At 35.1% G+C, this 23,857-nt stretch overlaps 1 protein-coding gene across 1 annotated transcript in view; it reads right to left on the bottom strand.

Moving 5' to 3' along the window:
• LOC141428402 (uncharacterized) overlaps positions 1–23,303 on the bottom strand; it is a 38,355-nt gene extending 15,052 nt beyond the window's left edge. The window contains exon 1 of the mRNA XM_074088392.1: positions 23,075–23,303. The gene's annotated coding sequence lies outside the window, so the exon portion shown is untranslated. The remainder of the gene's footprint in view (positions 1–23,074) is intronic.
• Positions 23,304–23,857: the final 554 nt, after the last annotated feature.

Raw genomic sequence — 23,857 nt, 5'->3', positions numbered from 1 at the left:
CGTGCGTGACAATACAATAATCTAGTAGTGACATCTTGGTAGTCCAGCCAGCGACTTGAAATTTGTTAAGTACGCAAATATAGTTTGGGTGACAATGCAAGTACAGTCAACAAAAAGTATAGTCAGCAAAAAAAAGCTTGTATTAAAAATGTTTTTTTTATCGTTAGGCGGGCTATTTTTATAATTCATGTGCGAAGTTACGTTAGAAAACCACGAGCTTTACGGTAGAAGACATCATCGTGAGTAAATCTGCGAAGCAAATCGATGGTGTATCTACGAAGTTCTCCATCCGTACTGAGCATGCGTGTGAACTACATCACGAGACCTCTCTTGTTTTGCCTTTGCCCAGCAAGTGGGACGCATATAGGCCAAGATGATGATGATGATGATGATGATAAACTGCAGCGCATGGCAATATTTACTTTTAACACACTTGTGCTAATGTCTGCGACATTGTGTCAGATTAAAAATTACATGCTGTGTTACGAAATGTCTGTGTAGCATTTACAAATTTATCTGACGAGTTACCATATCGCTGTCAAGCAGCTTTTGTACCGAATAAACTAAGCGGCAACGTTAGTTCGTGTTTTGCCCACTGGCACAACTAAGTTTGTTTTTGGTCTACTACTGAGAAACTGATGCACTTGTTTAAACAATATGTTTGAATAACCTTTTGAATTGTTTTACTTCTATGAAACTTGAACTCTTTTGTATTTTTATTATACCACCTTATCATTCATTATTGTATATTCAATATCAGTAAACGTGTTGTGGTTTACTTTGGAGAATTGAATATTGTACGTCATGAAATGCATTACTCCCTGCTTCATGAAAAATAATATTACGTTGCCGCTTCGTTTCTCTGAGTGGATGACAGTTTGAGAGGCCCATTTAATGGACGGCGAGTCACCGTCAATTTAAAAAAATGTGAAAGATTTAAATAGTAGGTGTCCATTATCTCACCCGAACACAACATCCGAACCCCATAATAATATCCCATTCTATGTCGCTTCCTGTCTGGCAATAGATTGGCAGCTCTGGAGGACTATTCGCCAGCTGGTCTTCATTTAGGAACGTCTAGAAGATAGATCTCCATAGCTACGCCCATCTACATTTTTTATAATACAGTACCTAAGGTCTCTTCATAGGCGTCACCCCCATCCAATAATAATAATATATATTTATTTCACTTTTATTTTAGTTATAAATGGTTATAAATAGTTTCTCCGCCTGGTAGGCCAATAACAAAGTGACCGATGAAGGCTGAAAATGTACTACGGACTACAGTTATAATGAAGTCTCTCAGATGCAACATCTCACAAAATTTTGGTTGTACTTCACTTCAGGTAAGTTCGTTTAACCATAAGATATGTATAGCTATGTAACTAAAACTTAGCAAGGAGTTTGCCAGCTACGAGTCTACATAATTGATTAGTTCTGTCGCTTTCTACCTACATTATTAGCTGTTACTATTGAGTTTTGTGGGGATTTTTTTACAGCAACAGGGCCAAATTTATTTTAAGTCATCCCCCGGAGCCTCGGCAAGGAAGGAGCCTCCACAATAGAGGGTTTAAAAATCCTAATTTTGATGATCAAGAACTTTGCGCTTTTCCAACAGTTTTTAAAATGAAAATGTGACATTAATTAGTTTTTCCGATTCGTTGCTATGATTTAAATATGGCCATAGGAAGTTCTGCTTTTGTAACAATACAACAATACTGACAAAATAAAATACCATATCGTCATCCTCATGTTACCTGTAAGAATAACTGTTATATTGATTTAAAATATAATACGAAAAGTACAGCACTTACGCTGGACTTAACTATTATTTATGTTTATAAAGCATTTTGTTGCAATTTGAGACGTAACTTCTGAGACACTTGAAACTCTTGTTATTAATCGAAAACAGTATCTCAATAAATTACTTTGAAGTACCATTTGCAAAATACCTGCATTCTTTTGATCTAAATCCGGAAAAAAACATCTTTTAATTTACTCCCGACGATGGTAAGTATGGTGAAGCATAAGGAAGTGTATTGAATGAATGGATGAATTGGTTATTTACTGGACATAATATGGTATAAGTAGATACTTGTGTCATTATTATTAATGATCCATAATAATATGTTCGGCCATCAGATACGTAAGAGTTAATCTAAAAGGACTTAACCCGTAAATGCATGTTTGACGTCGAGGCGGACCGAGAAGGAGCTGGCGGGTCGATTTGGACACGTACGCAAAGGACAGGTCTAACATAGCGTCAGAACGGCAGTTGTGGAGGTCGGGAGGGGTAGCTTTTGCCCAGCAGTGGGACAATATATGGGCTACTTAAAAAAAAAGAAATGTAAAAATTATATAAAATTATCGTCGATACTTAATTTTAACAACAACCAAACATGTTAAACATTTTTATTTTGACATGTTGATACCTGACTATTAGTTTATCAAAGGATTATCTGAAATAATAAAACCGAAAATAAATAAACGATTAGGCCGTCGTTTATCAGAAATAGCTATTTATATAATATAGGATCATGAAACATGTTCTTTTGATACTCCTGAAAAAGCTGTAGTCTCCTTTTCAATCTAGTATGATTTTTCAAACTTTTATTCTTCAGTAAAGCAATTTTGATGGAAAGAATCAAAACAAACTCGGTTAAAAAGTACCTACATGCTTATATTTGGTCAAATTGTGATATTTTCTTAGTTTCAGATAAACTAGCTGTCAAGCTGTGTCACATTGAGGTTTTCTGAAAGTAAGTATACTTAAGTACTTAAGCAATCTTGTCCCATGAAGCCTTCTACATATCTATGTGAGAATATATGTTTTCCGAGTTATACCATTGATTAGGATATTCGAGGGGAATGCCTCTTTCAGGGCGGGTCTTGAGGGTGCAGCAAATTACTGTTTACATCACCGAGCTGATATGTTATCGAGCATAGCATTACTAAAAGCAATCGCATATGTGTACGCTAAATTAAATATAGGTATAACGAAAAGTTGGTTCTTAGAATTGAATAGATATTTTATCCAAAAGAAAATATGGGTTACGTGAGTTTCATTGGTAAATATTAGTAAGTATTTATAATATTCCTTGTCTAAAAATGGTTTTACCTTTAATGCACATAACACAATACAAATACTATTCGTTCATTTTAAATGTATTGTATTCAGATTGAAACGCAAGTCTATTTTAGAATTTATTTTACCGATGAAACTCAAGTAGCGCTTATTTTCTTTTGTCTAATATATGTATTTTTTTAAGAGAAAATTTTTAAGGGTAAATGAGAAAATCCTTTACACTGTAGTAGGTTTTTCTGACTGTATCTGCAGCTTGGTTTTAAATTTATTTAGACGTAGCTCTTGCACACACTGCGGCAGATTGTTAAAAATGTTGTGTACAAAAAAGCTGTTTTTTCTGTAAAATGCTGTCTGAGACACACAAACATGAAACAGTCGCCCTAGATTTTGCTGTAAGTAGTTATTCTAGAAACGTTTTTTACTGAGTGCCTACACATTTTTAAAGGGAATGTAAATTTAAAGTAAATACGTAAGCTCGTAATAATTTGATGAAAACCATTGAATTTATTTTATACAAACGCATTATTATGATGGCACAATTGAAGTAAAAACTATCCTAAAAGTAACAACTATATATTATTATGTACAATTGGCCAAAGTCTTATTTTATCCCTGCGGACGAGTACCCATAAAGCTGGCTGCATATCCGCGCTGGATTGTGATCCCAAGACGTTATTTTATACATAAACATTAAATATAATAGTAGATTGATAACCAAGGGTGGAAAGTGACCCATTTCACCCGAGATATTCTGGCGCTCGAACGAAGTTCGAGGGGAAATGGGTAAGTTCACCCGAGTTAGACACTACTATTCATTACGACTGTGAGGAAAAATACTACAAAAAAGAGTAATAATAAATTAAATTAACTTATATCCAACCTCCTTAAAGTACAATTCAATAGAATCTGTCAATTTTCTACATATTTAAGACACCCTATCGTGGGCACACTTGATTATATATGTCCCTGTTGTTTGCAATTATCATCTAAAAGGAATCAAAAAAGAATAATAGTCACATCAAAAGCCTTAGCAGCCCGGTGTTTATATTAGTAGGCTGGAAGTGTCTACAGGATTGTCAGATTCTATTGAATAGGAGTTTACATACATGTTACTGTGTTTATTAAAAAAGTACAGATAAATATAGTAAACTTTTACAATGCGTTCTCCTTCAGTGAGCGTGTTGACAGTGAAACTGTATTTACCTGAAAATAGATGTTTGTACCAGTCATAAAAATATCGTCGGTGATGAATCATAAGTTTTTCTGAAACTGTTTATCAAATAGGTAATTTAGAGTAAACAGACAAGGTTTATCAGGCTAGCCAGTATTTGCATTGCCACGGAGTCACGTTCCGGTGACAATATTACATTGGCTATGTAATGATAGTGTGGATTTTACGGATTTGTTAATGATTTAGCCGCAAATCGATAACCAAGACTCTGTCAATAGCATATTATAGCAAATGGCTTCAGTGCTTCAATGAAATATGTACCTATATAGTACAAGATATGAGGAAGGTCAGATAAGCGCATCCTTTAGGACTTCCTAGGTCATATTATGACTCAATGGTTGAAAATAGGACAAGTAGGACAACCATGAAAGGGACCATCTAATTGATAAGCTCGGAAAGCGACATATTAACTAATAAAATGAAACATTGATTAAAAAGTAAAACAGGATATTACTTACAATTAATTGACAGAAGGCATTTATTTACACCCCTTTGGGTGTAATGTAAAAGATATTTTTGACCTCGACGTACGACAACAATAACAAAAAGTAGGTGTACGGTCACGATCGTTAATTTGGGACCCATTTCGTGAAAAAGTGAAGTCCTTTGAATTGTCATACAAAATGACAGATATTCGATCTTAAGTGGGTCCCAAATTAACGATCGTGACTGTACATAAAAAATAAATAAACTAAAACCTATTATTAAAAGGAATCCCCTTATACAAGGTTCTGAAGATACTGGCAGCTTAAATAGCTTAGTTAATTTGTAAAGGCTGACCAGAATTATAAAAATCTCGCCATATTGCGGAAAACCAATAGAACTAATTTCTTGCACTGGTAACACTAAATTCAAATGTCGTCTGTCTATTGCTGTCAAAGTTTAACGTTGTTTGCGCGCGGTATTTTAAAGTGTTATTTTGTGTTTTTGTGCGTTAAAATTCCGAAGATGATCCATAGCCTTAGAAGAAAAAAAAATACAATGTATAAATATATTTGTCATAGAAGAAGTCTGAGGGATTAGAAAATATTCCTTTAAATAACATCACCGACACATTGTAAATATGACTGGTAGGTATCGTATAGTAGGTAAGTGTAAAGAATGTTGCAATAAAAACGTAGAAGTGCTGCCCTCGCGTCAGGTTTTATCACATTCCTGGTCAGCCTTTACAATTTAAGTGAAAACTATCCTAAAAATAACTATACCTATAAGCAATTTGCCCAAGTCTTGTCCCTAACAAATAAATACATACCTTAGTTGCAAAACCTTAATAACTTTTAACACATATCCAGTTACAAGCACTCTTGCAAACTTTTCGACATTAGTTCCTAGAGATAGCTGAAAATTTCAAATTTTGATTTCTGAACACGAAAAAACGCCAGTAGGTATGTAGTTTAATCTTAAATTCCTAGTGTTTATTTTGTTGCGTTTCTTCACTTATCATGTTTCAGTTAAAAAATAGGTAGTACCTAAGTAATATTTCTTAAATAAAAACAGTACCTATCTCCTGTATGAAAAACATGCACAAATGGAGATGTTATCGTAAAAGGTTTTGATATAATCAACTGCCTATAGCCGCTTCGTGAATAAAATATAAGCAACATCCCTTCTCTGGCGAATACAGATATGTCGTCGAATGACTCACACGTCAAAGCCTTAGATAGAGACATTATTTATTAAACACAAAAACTAACAGGTCATTTGCTTTATTTCTAACTAAAGATACACACTTATACACTCATCAAAAGTACCCAGGAATATTTTTTATCCCTAGTTAGTTTTGACCATTTCAATATTACTGAGTCAAAACATAAAAGTTTTCTAAGGATAATGAGTATTCTAAGCCTCTTTTCATGTGTGTATAATATGGTATTTGACTAATTTTTTTATGTTTTATAAATTAAAACTTTACAATGCCTGTTATCGAATAGAGAAACAATTTTTAAGCTACATTTACAAGTAATAAAGTTATACAGGTTTAAAATTCAAGATTAGACAGAGAAAAGCATACTTGCACACGTAAGTAGTGCCATACTTGCTGCATAGAGAAAAGCGTTTGAGAATGAGACAGGAATATTGATTTTTCAAAAAATCATTATAAATCCAATTTTAAGTTTTCTCTTCGCTAAACAGTGTCTGTATATCTATATTTTCATAATAATATATAAGACATGGCAAATTCAGGAATTGTCGAATACCGTATTGTACATGCACTTTTATAAACTGCGATGAACTGACCACTTGTATCAGTTAAGTAGGTAGGTACCTAGGTACTTGTAAACGCAAACACAGCTAACGCAAAAACATAGTAACTTGCGTAAGTAAGCACTTATAATAGATTTACATTTGCTGACTAAATAGTTTGTAGATTATGTTTTTTTTAAACGACACTAAATAAAAGATGATGATTTTATTGTTACGTAAAATCTAGGACAATAATATTTATACAGTCAATCGTTGATAAATATTTAAGGACAGCCCTTCTGCCACTGACAATAAGATTTGTTTGCAGTGATTTTTGAACGGCGCGTGCAAGAATAAAAAGAATACTTAATGCAAAATTTGAAATAGAGTCGCATAAGACATTTATGCACGCTTTGCTATGTCAGATACCTATAGGTGCTAGAGACTGTACAAAGTCGCATTTTTAGTGCTGGCAGTTAGAGTTAGTATATAATAAACACTTGTCGTTTTTGCACCAGTTACTCTCAGTTCACGCACTAGTGTGTGTACCTAATGGATAATAATGGAAACAAATAGTGCTCGTACATAACAGCAGGGGAGCCCAAGAGGGGATTTCGGATTACTAAAGCGCGACAGATAATATACAGGGGGATACCTTGTACCCGGTTAAGTCCTTTCACTAACTATGAGCCCCATATACATGCCGCTCGTCAAGGATAAAGGCTCAGATTGAAAAAAAATCATCATCTGAAATTCCCGAGCGCGTCAGATTAAGGTAGGATGAGTTAGTTACATACTAAAACGTGTATATTCTACTAATCTGACTATTTGAGAGTGACGTAAAGAAGGGGTAGGGCTAGAAAGTAGTAAAAAAAAACGTCATCTCGATCATCGTCGTCATCTTGTGCTAGAGACTGTACAAAGTCGCATTTTTAGTGCTGGCAGTTAGAGTTAGTATATAATAAACACTTGTCGTTTTTGCACCAGTTACTCTCAGTTCACGCACTAGTGTGTGTACCTAATGGATAATAATGGAAACAAATAGTACTCGTACATAAACACTCTACCAAAAAGTCTAAAGTAATTCTTTAAAATCCCAAAACTTCCACTCACAGCAAGCGTGAACAAGACGATTATTCGAGCGTTTAAACTACCTCATTTTTCTGGTCACATTTTTTACGAATTGGCTGTCGTTTTCGATTATTTGTTTGAGTTCCTGTATCATCATCATCATCCCAGTCATATAAGTCCCACTGCTGGGCACAGGCCTCCTCTCAGAACAAGAGGGCTTGGGCCGTAGTTCCCACGCGGGCCCAGTGCGGATTGGGAACTTCACACGCACCATTGAATTGCTTCGCAGGTTTGTGCAGGTTTCCTCACGATGTTTTCCTTCACCGCAAAGCTCGTGGTAAATTTCAAATGAAACAGCCGTGGTGGCCTAAACAGCCGTGGTGGCCTAGTGGTTTGACCTATCGCCTCTCAAGCAGAGGGTCGTGGGTTCAAACCCCGGCTCGCACCTCTGAGTTTTTCGAAATTCATGTGCGGAATTACATTTGAAATTTACCACGAGTTCCTGTATGTTTACAGAAATTTGTCCAGAAAAATGAACCGGTTGAAATGCTCTATTAATCGCCCAAAATATTTTTTTTGACAAGCGGAGGGCACAGGCTCATCCCCATCGCCCAGTGTGTTTAATACGGCCTTGTTTACAGCTCAAGCACCTTCCGGCTTTATGAACAATAACAAACGTCAAAAAAGTTACAACTTACAATGAGAACTTATTTTTTTAATGTTTATCAAGATACTTGTAATCTTAACGACCATCATAATAATAAGGACATTTGGGAGATCGGAGATTGCATCGGACAATGCTCAGCACTTGACAGTCTTTAACACAAGGTAGGTATTATTTTGTTAAGTTTGTAGGATAATATTCGTTTATTACCAGAATAATACCTTGTATAACACTAGTAAAAAAAGCCGTGGTGGCCTAGTGGTTTGACCTATCGCCTCTCAAACAGAGGGCCGTGGGTTCAAACCCCGGCTCGCCACTCTGAGTTTTTCGAAATTCATGTGCGGAATTACATTTGAAATCTACCACGAGCAGGGAGCGATGATCTTCGCAGGTTAGCTGGCAAGAACTGGATGAGACTGGCCGAGGATCGTGCTCAGTGGCGTGCAACTGGAGAGGCTTATGTCCAGCAGTGGACTAAGATAGGCCGATGATGATGATGACGAGCTTTGCGCTGGAGGAAAACATCACCTGCACAAACCTGCGAAGTAATTCAATGGTGCGTGTGAAGTTCCCAATCCGCACTGGGCCGACGTGGGAACTATAGCCCAAGCCCTCTTGCTCTGAGAGGAGGCCTGTGCCCAGCATTGGGACGTATATAGGCTGGGATGATGATGATGATGAATGGCGATAACACTTGCACAAATTGATAAAATGAGTAAATAAAATTGCAGGGAATCCCTTAATTAAGGCGAACAAAAGCCTAATTCATTGCCAGCCAGACCATAGACATGTCGTTTTTTACGACTGACTCTAACCTAATAAACATAGCCATTTGTTTTATTGCTATAATGATAGCTACAATTTTCTTAAGTACGTCTCATCTTACATAAGTACAATATTGTATTGTCAAATTGCGTTATTTCTTATGCACGTATTACGGATGGGTAAATATTTATACAATGTAACCGGATCATCACTAAAACAAGTTTTTTCCTATTAGGATCTATATTGCTAAGCTATATCACTTTATTGTGACAAAACCCACACCTACAGCTTATTTTGCTGACTGTACTTTTTGTTGACTTTACCTACTTATTTTGTCACCCAAAAAAATTTCAAGTCGATGCCATTAACCGTTGAAGAGTTCCGTCCGGACTACCAGGATATCACTACCAGATTATTTTATTGCCACGCAATTTACATAAGTATACCAAATTTAAAGTCAATCCTACCACTGGAAGTTGGTCGAATTTAACTTGCAAGATTTGATGACAGACAGACAGACAACGGGACGTGAAACTAAATACAAGCTTGTAATAGTAGATTGTTCAACAAGGAAGGAAAAGAACCAATATCACACAAGATAACTTGGCACCCGAGCATAGCAGAGTTTCGAGTGTGATATTAGTGTTTTTCCCGAGTTAAACACTCTGCTTTTCATTTCGACTACAAGGAAACTACAAAATTATACTGCAAGTACATGAGAAAAAAATGTATCGAGTAAAAATAACTAAAATGAATAGAAAAAAAATGTACAATGAATTCATAAAAGACAAAGTCACTTTTTTTAAGCATAGGACGGTAGTCAATGTCATTTAAAAAAAAAACAATTGACTTTATTGTTAAGCAATAAATTATTTAACAACATTTTAAATGTTCAAAATAATACAAACAGTAGGTAGATAAAATAGGAATTTTACTTAGTCAATTTATTTCTAAAATTAGTAAGTTATCAATATCACTATCAAATTGAACCACAAAGAGTTAAGTTAAACTGTACAGAGATAGGCTGTTTGGACATTTACCTACCAATTGTTTTTTATTCTTAACAATTTTAAACTTTTTTGTTTTATATTTCTGCGTATAATAAACTAATGAAAAAGATTTAACAATATTTTACTTGCATTATAACCTCAATAATTATACCATGTATATGCCGTGTAGGCTGAATACAGTGTTCCATTGACATCCAATGCCTTTTTATTTTTTAATTTATATTTACCCTTGGGAAGAAATTATAGTTTTCTACTCTGTTAGACATGTATAAGTATGAGAGATGAAAAAAATATTAAATTCGCTTTATTTTGTTTTTGTAGCTCCCGCTACTATTACTGTTAATGTAAGACTAAACGGAGAACGAGACAGATTTTTATCGGTTCACAGACAACTCGAGCCGTGTAAACACGATTACACATCTCCGTTTTATTGTATCACTGAATGGTAAACCGTTTTATAGGTAAAACGACATTGACTTTTTATTCGAGATCGCCTTTTTCTCCAGTTACGCTGTACGCGTAACAGAAGGTTAACCTGTACTTATGCTACTTAAGAAAGGATTTCCTTTTATATGAAACATCTACAAAGTATTCCAGCAGATATAGTGTCACTTTGAAGTTACTGAAAATTAAATGTAGGTAACTATGAATACAGGTATTTGAGTACTCATCGTTCATACCATATCTTCATATTATTTTGAGAATTTTATACCGTACAAGAAAACTACTAGAACACTGAAAATTCGGTTGAAAATGGACAGATATATTTTTTTAAAATTAACCAAACTCTTAACAAATTCAAGTAAATTCAAGTAGTGTTACAGAAATCTTACTGCTTTATTGGTAGTTTGCTAAACTCTATCATTAAGAAACCTATTTCCTTTTGTATATACAAAGGTAGCTTAAAAATTGTTTTTCTATTCGATACACAGTGTCAGTTTGAAGTTATGCAAAATTAAAAATAGTCAAATACCGTATTTCGCTACGTAATATAACGTACATATGTGCTGATCGCCATATTATGCATGCATGCATTACATATTTTGCTTATACTGCCCAAGCCTTATGACGTCTAAACGTCAGTATGAAACCTACTATTATTTAAGTTTACATTAAGGTTTCTGAGATTTCTAGCTCAATCGATTCAATGTAACAATCACTTTGTCTCTATTATCAATAGAGCAAGAAACATGTTGCCAAGAGCATTGTCCAGTCATAATTAAAGTACCATGGCGTACAATCAAGATAGCAAAAACATCCATAGTTGTGCAACGAACTAAACCACAACAGTAGAGTAAGCAATTTGTTTCTATGCAGTTATTTGATTCCATTAGTCAACTCACGTTACCTAGTACCTACCTACCTACTTTTGATGTAAAGTAACCAATGAAGACAGAAATCGAAGGAAGGTTTTTTCCTCTCAAAATAATTTGGATTTCTTATTTCAGTGTGTTTATCGGATGCATAAAAGTAGAAAATTATACATGATTTCTAACAAAAACAGTTATTATTTAAATTGGATTTGTAAACTGAGTCGTGTTTAACGGAAGGCTTGTAATGAAAACAGGTATTTTTACTCAGTCAAATAAAATAAGAACGCACGATTGTTATTGAAATTAAAACATTTAATGACAGGAGTTTAATAAATAATTGCCTGGCGTGCGATATAATAACCGCTCAAGTGTCCATTTCCCAACTTTCACTTCCCGAAACGATACGAAGTATAATAAAACAATGCGTTAATTACAAACAATACGATGTGAACTACTTTTGAAACCAGGATCGAATAAATTTATTATTTTTCCCAGTGGATATTCACACGGCACCTGCGCTTTATTCGCAAATAAACTTCCTCGTAAGTTGAACGCAAGCTCGGAAGTTTTGCAGTAAAATAATTATTTATCTTCAAGATCTTTTTCTAAAGTAATTGCCTAGACTTGTAATATAGTACTTATTAATTCATTCAAGAATGAGTAACAAATTGGGATTAATCATTTTATTGAGTCGCTCAGGTTACTTTTATAATTTATTTTATACTTTTGGCCCTGTGCTGCATACGATTCTGTTGAGCGAATTTTTATTAATATTTTGTGGTGTCTCGTCATATAAGATCAATTTTTAAATTTTTAAATATTAAATATCACGGGACAATTCACACCAATTGACCTAGTCCCAAAGTAAGCTTAGCAAAGCTTGTGTTATGGGTACTAAGCAACGGATAAATGTAATTATATAGATAGATACATACTTAAATACATAGTAAACACCCAAGACCCGAGAACAAACATACGTATTTCTCATACAAATATCTGCCCCGACACGGGAATCGAACCCGGGACCTCAAGCTTCGTAGTCAGGTTCTCTTACCACTAGGCCATCTGGTCATCTGAATCAAATAATTACATTATTTTATTTTAAATTTGTAGGTATAAATACAAATTTTAAAATAAATTCCGTGAAGTTCTTAGACACGTATTATAAATATTAAAAATCATTCAATTCCACGCCTGTTCGTAAATATTTTTGTCTTTATAAAACGATTTTGTACAACTAAGATTAAATATTTTAATGTTAAGATCAACTATTTTTGATAAGCAGATAATTCTTACATTATTATAAAAATATTTGGAAAGTTTTTTTTGTCGATAAATCGATCATTTTCCATTTTTCAGTATTCAATTTCTTACAATATTAATTTCAAAAATTATGACCTGTTGGCGCGTAGCGATCCAAGTTATGTTACTTTACGATACCCTACCATGAAATACGTGGTTTGCATAATGTAAAGTTACAAAAGTTAATTATGTAGCTTCTCTTTACTATTTTCTTAATTAAACCAAAAACATCACGTGTTAAGTACGTAACTACTTGTAACAGGAGTAAACGTAATAGAAAATCGAATTCAACTCTTTTTAATATTATTAAGATATAGCCGCGACCTGATATTAAATAACATTTCACAGACGATTCTATGTAAATCATGGTTCTATCTAAATCTGTAGATTGCTTTGACAATGTTCTGTAAGTTTTACCTTTCATTTATAGACATAATGCCACCTGTTTCCACGAATTAGTCAGTCTGCTGAAAGCAAAGCCCGATAAGCCATTAGGAAGCCCATTTAGAAATCGTTCCGGCCCAGTTTGGTCCAATTAATGTTTTACTAACAGACAGGCAGGGTGAGCTGCATGAGGCGTGTTAACTACCGTTGAAGTTCCTCAATATTCAGTATTGGCTCTTCCTAATAAAAGTTATGTCTTTTAAATATTCTAAATGGGCAATGAAGCGTCAGCACAGGTCATAAAGCAAGCATAAATCTTAAGAGTGGCCATTCAATTCGGTAACTCGTTAGTCCTTCCAAACTAATACCGCACTAACATTAGCAACATTAGTCTTAAAGATTTCGTATCTCATTATGAAAAAAATCGGAAGGCTTATGTTCACTCGCGTATCTGTCTGTCTGTCACAGCCAATTTTTTCCGGAATAAACCAATCGAGTTTGAAATTGGATACACATGCAAATCGGTATCCCAAAGATGGAGGTGTTACATAAATAAATGAATTTTTAAACATAGGGGTCGCTTTTTGAAGATAAATAAGAAAAAAAGTTAATTAACTAGTAGTTTCGAACAATGAACTGAGCCATCTGTCGAAGTTAATGGAAATCAAGAAAAACACGATGTATATAATAATAATAATAATTTATTCAAAAAACTCAGTTTAGGTACATAATTTTTAACTTAAGAACTAAAACATACTGTAAGAGAAATATTTACAACAAGTCCCTGAACTAGGATTCCCTGTGTTTCAGGTAAAAACTCTAAAATAATTTAATCAACTGCAAAAAGACCCTATTATATCAAATTAAACAATGTTAATCTTAATACTAAACTAATTTCTATTAAACTCTGCTTTAGGCAATATAGCAAGAAGTTTACAAAAGTATTTGATTGACCTACCCCACACGCAAGGCACATTAGGACGATTGTTTTGAAAAACAAAACAGGCAGTCTCCCCAGAAAATCAATTACCTACTGTTTAATTTTTACGGCAAACGGATGCGCATGGGCAGCCGGCCAATCAGTGATAAGGCGGTTTCGGTAAACGAGATTTTACTGTCAATTTAGCAAGAAACAGATGTAAAGGGAACGAGCTTTGATGAAAAACGTTTCTCCCGGATGCTTTTACTAACAGTTCCTTCGGACTTTTTGTTCGAACCGCAACCGAAATGCTAACAAATTTATTTTCAGGACATAATTAAATTTGTGGGATATAAGTAATATCAGAAGATGGGCACCTTTACATCCTATACTGCGCTTGCTAACCCACTTCCCAAGCGGGGCGATCGAGTATGGGCAACGCATCCCTCGTAATGCAACTGGAGGTCTATATGTCGGCGGCCGATCGTAAAATCCGCCAGATCACGAAATTCCTATATCGTAAAAAAGCCATTTCATGAGTTGGCTAAGGGACATCCGCCATATCGTTCAAAACTCACCGCTTAACCATTTGCCTAGTGACGTTTAGGCAGATCATGAAATTCCTAGGCATATCATGAAACGCCGCCATATCGGTTCTGGCACTTCGCCGGCTACTGCCGCGGCACGCTCGCTTCGTTCGCTCGGCTCGTGCGTTGTGGTCACAATTTCTAACCACTCCTCAATTCGCTCGTCGTACCTAAAATTTCTTTTTTTCGCCATATCACAATATGGCCGGTATAGAGCTAGGAATATCGACGACTGCGTTGCTCTAATCGATCTGCCGTATTGTTTCTCGGGTACATCGTGATGTGCCTGGCCAACTTTAAGGCATACCATGAAATGGCGCCATTTCACGATGTGCTTAGGAATTTCGTGATCGGGCGGATTTAACGATCGGATGATATACTGGGGAGGCCTATGCCCAACAATGGACATCGTACGGCTGATATGATGACGATGATTAAATTACTCAGGACATATTGAGCATAAACCAACGAAACATCAAATAATAAGCGATGTCATCATGCGATGAGAGCATATCAACCGTGAGCAAGCGCACTGGGATCATGCGCACTGCTGCATCTACGCACGCAATGACGAATAACTACATTTTTGTCAAAACAATGTTTACATTTTTAATTGTCTTCTTTATCATCATCAGCCTATATCTTAGTTCACAGCTCAACCTAGGCCTCTCCAACTTGCACGCCACTGGGCACGATCCTCGGCCACTCTCATCCAGTTCTTACCAGCCACCTTCTAACACCAGCGAAGATCATCACTCCACCTAGTCTGAGGACGTCCCACGCCACGCTTGCCGATCCGCGGTCTCCACTCAGGAACTCGTTTACCCCAGCGGTTATTTACTTATGGTAGGTACTTGATTATCATCAAAGCTCTATATATAAACCTACCTCAAATTTTAAGTCAATCGAACGATTGATATTGGGTAAAAATCAGGTGCAACATTTGAATATATTGTGACTTATTTTGTTTAATAAACAACTGAGTGATTGACTGGCTTACTAACTCTTCAACGCCTAGAAAGCCGACACCTCAGTTGCATAGAGGTTCAGCAAAGAGGGCAAGCGAGATGGCTAGTTTTTTTACAGTAGTAGGTAAGAAACCATGTCAAATATTTTTATTCATTTGCAGAAATCAGCGGGGGGCGTACGGGTGGTAGCCATTATGTGCGGAACTGTGAAACGGTTAGGTACACCAAGTTTTTGTCGAGTTAAATGTCACAATATAGGTACGCATTTGAAGTAAATAACTTAAACAAAAAAGGACTCCTAGTTTTTCTTCAAATATAAATGGGACTAAGCATAAATAATTTTCCAACCGATTTCTGAGGTAATAAACATAAAAAAAAACTAATTTAGAGACTTCTTTTTATAGAGTCTATAGAAATGCTAACAATTTTAATATCAATGCTTTGGATAAAACAATATTTCAAGCAGCGAAGATTTACTCGTAAAACACTCGTAAATTATCGTAAAACGTACGTGTTTGATTTCATAATTTGTAGTTTTGATCAAACTTAATACTAATATTTGTAATGAAAGTCTAACAAACTAATGAAACAACGGAAAGCAAATGAATATTTATAATGCGCACGCGTGACTGAGATCGACGCAAAAAGTTAGATATGCTGCGAGATTCTCTGCGCGGACGCTGATATTGACTCTTTGATTAATTAGCCAATATGGGAGAAATTCATGTTGACAGTTGTTTTACATATGATTATTACAATATTGCAAAATATTTGACGTTTTGGAAATAAAGACAGGCGCTATACTTTAAATTAAATAATTGACAAATAATTCATCTGTCTTTGACAGAAATGAGACATTTTTATTGCTTCCCGGTACAGCGATATGGTAAGTGTATACAATACATTACATAAGGTATTCGACGCGATCACTGAGCATCAATGTTTATAACTAGGTTTATATATAACCTCGACATACACTATCGCTCTTGTGAAAATGCAAGTGTTCATTTTCGTTTCACTTATTTGGATGCATGGAAATGTACCATGAACTAAAGTAACGCTTGGATATTTAGGTAATATAAGTATGCATACAGAATCAGATAAAAGAAAACGACACCAGGTTAGTTTTATTTATCTTATGACGATGACGTCATTCGTTGATAAAATTTGAACGAGAAAACTAAGAATTGATTTCCTCTTTGAGATATGTAACAACAATGTAAGAGATAATGTTTGTAAATTATTTATAAAAATGACGTGATCGTGTAAGCAATGTTACCATTTACGAGTATGAATCAGTTACATTCGAAAAATGACAATCGATCGAAATGTTTACATTACATTACAATGTACAATATTTCATTGCATGATCAATAAAATGCAGTTTTTTTTCTCAAATCTCGTCGAATGACCCTATTTTTATATTTAATTTAAAAAAAACTTATTTTACAAGCACCTTGCATATAACTATAAAATGGTCAGGCAATAGTCGATATTTTTTCAGTGATCCCAACTTATCAATAATATTTTTAAGTCCAATCTCAAGTTAACTGTACTCTGACTCTTTTTAATACTATTAAATATGCACTCGCGCTAATTAGCCACGTACTGTTTCCCACGCATCAAAATTCCGAGCTCCGCCGGAATCAAACCGAAATCTCTACGTACAGTCAGCACTAGAAACTAAGTAGCCGATCGGACAAACATTTGAAAAATAAATTCGTGCCAATAAACCCAGTATACCTAACCTCTTCTTTACTTTATTATAAGTAGCTATCAAGTAGGCACTAACTGCATTGTTGTTGGAGCTGCATACAAGTATCAAATATCAAGACAGTTAAAAATGTTGAAAGTAGGTGGAAATGAACCAGCATAGTTTAATTGTTTTGTTAATTTGTTGTGCAAAATTTGACAATAGAGTCGCAAAAAGTTGTTTTTAAACTCTTCATCCGTGTAAATACAGGATGTTTGAATTCCACATATTTTGATCTAATTTACCTACAAATAGGTAGCACAATATTCACTAAAAAAGTTTAACTTGAACCTTAGGTAGATTTTATTATTATTATTAAGTATTAATAATGTTTGAATTCCACGATTTTTTATCTAATTTACTATTTGTAGTACTCACTACGAAAGTTTAAATTGAACTTTAGGTAGATTTTGGCTTATAACATCTATAAACTCTACCAAACATTCTGTATATCTGCTGTAGACTGTATCTACTAACATATTATCATCCGGACCTCATGGCCGCGAGGAAAATTAAGATTTTTTACAAAGATTAACTAACCGCGACTCTACTAAAGTTACTTTGTTTTAGTTAAAGCAGCTACGTTAGATGGACGGGTTCTGGTTTTTTTTTATTTTCATTAAAAGAATACCCAAGATTCTTCTGAAGAATTCTTCATTAACGAAATCGACGACATAACATGTATATGCTAGAGTTAGGCACTCAAAAAAAATGTATGCAAAGCAAAGCTACTTAAGAGAAGTTTCCTCGCCGGCCGCGCGGCCGCGTTAGCTATTCGTTTGGGATATTTATGTCTTTATCGCTCGTGACATAAGCGCTCGCAGCCGTCCCCCCCCCATGCCTTCCGCAACGACGTCCGTAATTTATATCGAGATAGCTGTAGGCTTTTCAAGATTTGGGCGGTTGAATTTTGGGTTTCGTTGTCCTCATATTATACGAAAAGTATAGCACAGTAATCAATGATATTTTACAATCAAGATATTCATTATATTTTCTATGCCTGTGTTTTTTGCGATTTTTGTAAAAATGCTTTATTAGTCTGTAATTCTCGTGCAAAGTTGACAACTTTTTTTTGTCGTCGTTTGAGCTCCTGTAATTCTGATATTACACATTTATATGTGTCTAGTCCATACTTACAAAATTTCATCTATCTCTGTTGCCTAGTTTTCAAATGAGACCGGAACTACGTTTGTATGGAGAATGGAACGAAGAGACTTCTCTTAACACCTGAGGCCGTATTGCCTAACTTTTCTGGCGCTCGCGATCGCAATCAAATGACAGATTTCGCATACAAAAACTGTCATTTGATTGTGATCGCGAGCGCCAGAAAGTTAGGCAATACGGCTTCTGGCCGAACACCACTCAAAACTAAGCGAATGAAACAAATAAGGAGAGCCAGAATATCATTCTATTATCGAAAATTTTGTGAGATTCAGATAAAGCTGTGAAAAACCAAGTAAATTAGTTTGTTTTCCGTATTATCTCCTAAAAAGTAAAAAATAGAGGTTCCGTTTTTACCCATTTTGAACGGGCCCCTAATAAAAGTTGGCCATTTAACAAATGAGCGGTTGGTAATGAACTAGGTGCGCTCACGGCCGTGTGGATTTATGACGATTTACCAAATCTAATGAATCTTCATTTAAATAAACCTTTAGAGATATCGCGTGTAATTCAGCGGCATACTTTATTGTTGAATACGTTGCATTACTATGGTTTTGGCAATTAGGGTACAAGCTACTGAAGTACCTACTATTCTTAATATGTTATTCACTAACCTGTTAGCCTAGTTACTCGTAATAGGTACCTTACCTTTAAACGAGCAACTGTTATTTATTTATTCCGGGATTTCGGAAGCGGCTCTAACAGTTTCGATGAACTATATGGGCTTTGGGGGAAAAATTGACCTAACTTGGACGCTTCTGTGGAGAAACGTGTGTTTTCGATTTTTATAAAGGAAACTTATTTTATAAACGAAACAATATTTCAATTTTATAATTATGTGTATACCTAGTGCCATCCACGAACACGCGTGATTTTGTCAAAATTAGCCATTAATGACATTGTAATAAGAACCACGACCATGACACGCGTCATCGTGAATGACTCTACCTATAACGATCATTCGATTAAACTATACTTTCGCACAAACTCTATGCGAAACAAAAGGCTTCTCTGTCATATCGAGTTAAGTTAGATTCCGGTGGGAACGCACTTAGACATCAAAATGCTTTAAAAGGGCATTCTTATACTTCCTGAACAGTGTTCACACAATATTTTCAAAGTACAATGCCAATGCAGCAGTTTGAATGCTACTAGAACGTGCCTATCGCTCTGTAACGGTCATGGGACCCCAGTCTTGTGAACTGCCTCAGCTCTTGGGCTAATCATGAGAAATTAACAGTAAAATGCACGCGCTGCATTCTAGTCCTGACAAATAGACATTGGATTTTATGAATCTGCATATAAATCTCTATTTAGAGCGGTTCACACTATGTCTGATCCGAATCCGTGAAAGTACGGACCAGAGTCGTTGTAGAACTATTTCTATGATAGTTTACGCAATAAATCCGATTTCATAAAGTTGTGTTAAATGCGTGATGTAGGTATAGATATCATTTAACAATATTATAAGTCTGTTTAAAAAAAAATATACCTCGTTGAGTTTCTTGCCGGATTCTTCTCAACAGGGGTTTTTCTGAACCGGTGGTAGATTTTTTTTGACATTCATAAGTGCTTGTTATAGTCTAAATTCAATAAAGATATTTTGACTTTGACTTTGACTTTGACTTTGATTCGTATCATTTCTGTCTTCTTTAAGTTAAAACGGTATCTGAATAGACGTGTCTGGTCATCTTATAAAACATTTTCTTTATACCTAAAAGTAAAATGTTGAACGACATGTAACGGCTAATGAAATGCTGCTTATAGCGAGGAATTATTTGGAATAAATTATAATAGCAAGATAAAATATACTTATATATAAAGCCTAAACAAATATATAGTTAAAATATATAGAGCGCTTTGAACTTCGAACTGTATTAGAACCAACGATCCGTATTTTGAAAGAGCATGTGATATTGTGATGAGATGAGATGCAATTAACAATCGAAACTGTTCCAAATTCACTTGTTGCACGTGGCAATGAAGCTTCGAACTGTATTAGAACCAACGATCCGTATTTTGAAAGAGCATGTGATATGTGTGATGAGATGAGATGCAATTAACAATCGAAACTGTTCCAAATTCACTGTATTAGAACCAACGATCCGTATTTTGAAAGAGCATGTGATATTGTGATGAGATGAGATGCAATTAACAATCGAAACTGTTTCAAATTCACTTGTTGCACGTAGCAATGCATTACAAAAGCGATACAAAATATTGATTTATAATTTATTAAATAAGATTTTACTTTGTGGAAATCTATTATCTGACGTAAAACTGGCGGGACCGCGACCAACGAGCCAGTTCACCAACCAGAAATAATACACTTTTTTTATTTGATTTGAATCAGTCGAATGAGGAAAACTGAATGAAGCCGCACTCATCTACGAGTCGTTGTTATTTTACTACCTTTCCACTTTATATTCCTTTCAGAAATACCAAATAACAATCTCGGCTCATTGAACCGTTTTCCTCCCAGGTGGTTAGTACATAGCCAACAAACAGGCAACTAAATTACCATTTGATAAGGCAGTGATAAGGTTTATTGTAGACCACGTCACCGTGACGTGTAGACTACGACTATTAGCAGACTTGAGAACATAGGTGTGAATGTGGGAATTTAGATAATTAAATGTGTAGAGTCTGCGGCAGTACCTACTTGGTTTAAGTAGTCTATGAGGCTCAAGGAGACTGCCGACTGTGCATCAAACTAAGTCTTCCAAGTGAGTAGTCTTATTCAACAGAGTTTTAAAAGAAATGTGGCTTATTTCGATCAAAGTAAGAATAATGCTGGTCTTAGTATGTTACGTAGGTACCTACCTAACCTAAGTACAATTTGGCCCACTCTACATACAAAATTACCTATAACTGCATACATTTGAGGGCCAGATTTTTTGCCGCTCAGTATATTTCGTATCCCTCACTTTATTGAACCCGCCAGAAACAAAACCAAATATGCTACTTATTGGCTTCATGCGTGACTTTACACCTTCCTTTTCGTCAGATTCTCGGTGATAGAAAATTCGAGTGAATCCGTCTAAGTAAATTCATATTTTAAATAAAAAAAAAAAAAAAATATCACGGGACAATTCACACCAATTAACCTAGTCCCAAAGTAAGCTTAGCAAAGCTTGTGTTATGGGTACTAAGCAACGGATAAATATAATTAATTATATAGATAGATACATACTTAAATACATATTAAACACCCAAGACCCGAGAACAAACATTCGTATTTTTCATACAAATATCTGCCCCGACGCGGGAATCGAACCCGGGACCTCAAGCTTCGTAGTCAGGTTCTCTAACCACTAGGCCATCTGGTCGTCTGTATTTTGAAATCATGCATTATTGCAGTTTATATAACCTTGCATATATTACGAATGTCGTTAGCCGGGTCTAAATACCTTCCATCGATGTGTTTGAAAGAAATCTACTAGTTTGTTATCGTTATATTATTTGAGAAGCTACATTATCACATAGGTATCTTAATTATAAAAGTTTTACCATTTTTATCTGGTGATAGTTTAGCTATTGGGTACTTTTATTTTACCTTTATTAATGATATTAACTTAGTTTAAGATATTATATAATGTAAGTATTTATTTATGTAAAACATTTATCGGGGTCGCCAGAGACGCTAACAAGTTTATCCGACACCTTGCGAACAAATTTTTTGGTGTCGGATGACCACAGTGCTGATGTAAATAGTAATGTAATATTATATTTAAATAAAAGCTTGTACTTTGATGTAAGGAAAATAATGCGTTTGTGGTGGAAACTACATATATTGCAATTATTGCAAATATAACTTCACGAATAGGCACAATGTCTCTACCTGAGGTCTCTACCACGCACCTCTGACCTTAGGTATTTGGCACATCTATATTATGCAGATTACGATAGCAGAGTGTATAATTTCTGAAACTTTTCAATTGTTTTGTTTCTTTTCTTTTGTACAATAAAGAATTTACATACTATTACATACTTTCAAAAGCCTAAAAACACTAAATTCGTTAAAATAAAATTTTCTATTCCGTATCTAGATCTGGTACATACAGCCTAGTATGTTCATTTTATTCCTGTTATTTTGGGTCCATGACTAGTTTTTCATGCAATATGACATGCAAAGAACATATAAGCTTACAAGTTTGAAACGACGATGTACAGTCAGCACCAAAAGTAGCTATACACTTTCGTACTTTATCGTTTTCCAGCCACGGTACTAATCGCCATGCAAGTTTGTCAAGGTGTCAATGCGACAGAGTAAAAAAGTGATGCGCTACTTTTGATGCTAACTGTATGTACATACTATTATGTATTTAATTGTTCGGTTAAATAATTTAAGAATGTATGTACGTTTTCCTGAAAACCCTATTTTAAATATTAGGTACAATACAAAACGCGTAATAGAGCTTGTTATTTCTAGTGAGATTCTAAAAAAGTCTGCATGCTGTGAACATAAATGACAGTTTATTATTGCATTGCAAAATATTCTGTATTATGACGAAATTAAGTAGCTATGTTATTTTCAATATTTGAAAATATTACATTTTTAATGAAATTGGATACAAAAACTAGTTGTAACGAGGTAGTTCGGGATTCGCGGGGTGACTGAAGCATTTGAACATTTCTGAAATCTTACTTCAGTTTCACGGTATTTATTTAGCTCACCTTAAAACCTTCGCATTCGTTTGTAAAAAGTTCACTTCCTCGGAAATTGGATCACCAACTCAATTGTATTATGTGTAGCACTAAAACTCACAACACTTTGCGAAAACAAAAAACCTTTCGAATTTTGCTAACAATTTTCCCGCCATGCGCGTTTGAAGCAACGTGCGCTCAAGACGACGCCTACCACAAACTAGTTCAACTTTTTCCCGCGCGAACGCTAACCAGCCAAAGGAAATGTCATACACTGCCAAGAAGTTTGAACAAAGTTTGTTTACTTTTTCACGCGGTTGTGTAATAATGCGTAAGATTGCTTGATTTGTTAACGCAGGTATTGTTTTGTTTGATTAGAAACTGTGATTACCTTAGTGTCAACAACAGGTATAGGTATTAAAATGGTGTTTTCTCGTAATAACTCGCAGCTTGAGACTCGGTCGCGCTGTCATCGTTCATCCACCATTACCTCTCATATTTCGTTTTCTAGAATTTTTTTACCGTACAACGGCAAAAACTACTAGACACTGGCAAAATTGTCCTCCAATGGACAGAGCCATATTTTTTTTAAAGAAACAACAACAACAACTCGCAGCTTAATGAGCATAGTTGGCTCCATATTTTTTACACTCAAATTAAAGAAGTGAGTACGACGGAAAAGCAGATGGAAAACTAACACAGCCACCAATATTTAATCCGTTTTAATAATACATTTCCTCGGTCCACCCTTGAAGGTCACTGCGAAATCTCTACATATATTTACATTCATATATACAGATTAAGCTAATGTTA

The sequence above is a fragment of the Choristoneura fumiferana genome, chromosome 5 (assembly GCF_025370935.1).
Source record: "Choristoneura fumiferana chromosome 5, NRCan_CFum_1, whole genome shotgun sequence".
Lineage (NCBI taxonomy): Eukaryota > Metazoa > Arthropoda > Insecta > Lepidoptera > Tortricidae > Choristoneura > Choristoneura fumiferana.
Note: the sequence above shows the minus strand (reverse complement) of the source record. Positions and strands in the feature narration are given on the sequence as shown.